Below are 1,472 nucleotides of genomic sequence, written 5' to 3'. Positions count from 1 at the left end.
GATCAGGTGTACTCAAATCTTTTATTAATATACTTGGTGTGAACTGTAGCAGCACTAACTTGCCACCTGTCATCCATGGAGGCGGCCCACAGAGAGGAGCTTCAGAAGCGTGGGAGGTTCAGGTCAAGATACAGGAAAATAAATCATGTTAGTACAAGCAGCCACGTTTTAGGTGTCCATCGGAAGCCGTTTTGAAGGACAAGCCCTAAAGGCTTTCGAAAAAAATAAATGAAATAAAGTGGGACCTCATTGTCCAAAGTTCCAGGCAGTTTCCCACACACTGGGCTCTGTCAGGACAGATGACAAAGGAAGACAACCCACAGGCTAGTCGTTATGGCAACGGTCCCTTGCCAAACAGACTGTGTTGAAATAGGACAAGTGTGAACAAAATCAATACCACCCCCTGATTCCCATATGACATTTCAGACCCAGACTGTGCAGAAAAATGTGCTTGTGGCACGCATCTTGGCATAGCCGACACCGTTGCAGAACTACTACGCTTTGAACATACAGGACTTGGAGTGGCAGGCAATTCAAGCCATTTGGGAGTATGAAAAATGCAAAGACATTGCAGAGACAAAATAGACTCCAAAGATGTGCAAATAAACTCCACACAGTTGTCAAGCCAAACTGCATCAGCATAGAACAGTAGTGAAAGTCAAAGCTCACGGATATGTATAGCTTGCTAATGGTTAAACATGGTAGGGGATACATAATAGTAAGGGTAGCCATCTCATAAGAGTCATTAGGCATTATAGTTCCTCCACATGGGCATAACAGCCAAGGGATAGCTGGTAATTCAGCAGGTCATGAGTATGCGCCCTCATGATTAAATGCATCTTCCGGAAGGTACTGCGTATTCCTGAAAAGTCATTCTGATATGCAAACCAGAACTGCTAAATGTCATTTAGGATCCATTAACACCAATACAATAGAGAAAACCCATTTTCGATGCAGGAAAAACACTCTGACTAAACATGCATAAATTCAATTGGTGGATATTTACCAGACAGTACATGAAGCAATCTTGAGAATTGTTCTGCAATCTAAAAAAGAAATAAAAGAAAAACAATCACAAACATGTGTTAGCAATTTAGAAAAACCTAACATAGAAAAAGCAGTTAATCGTTAAATGTTGATTAAAACATATTTCTGAAATGTTTCTCATTTTTTGTGACCTATCCCTTTAATTGACACAATAACATTCATTTTTAGTATTTCTATTCATTTGTACTGAATACGAGTAATTGGAGATTTCAATCATCCATTATTAAGCCTATCTTTTTAGCAGTAAACTGAATAGACATTTGGTTAGAAGGTTAGCAAATGATTGAGATTTAAACTGTCAGATGAACTAACAAATACATTTCTAAAAAGAGTTTCTACAGCGCTGGATTGCAATGGTGATTCTACAAGTGAAAGCTGCACATAGTTAAAAAAACAACAACAACAAAAACAGCCACAACAACAGG

This window comes from Siphateles boraxobius, unplaced genomic scaffold (genome assembly GCF_051911475.1).
Source record: "Siphateles boraxobius isolate OS27281-9 unplaced genomic scaffold, OSU_SipBor_1 130, whole genome shotgun sequence".
NCBI classification, from domain to species: domain Eukaryota; kingdom Metazoa; phylum Chordata; class Actinopteri; order Cypriniformes; family Leuciscidae; genus Siphateles; species Siphateles boraxobius.
The sequence above is the reverse complement of the archived record's forward strand: the minus strand, read 5'-3'. Positions refer to the sequence as shown.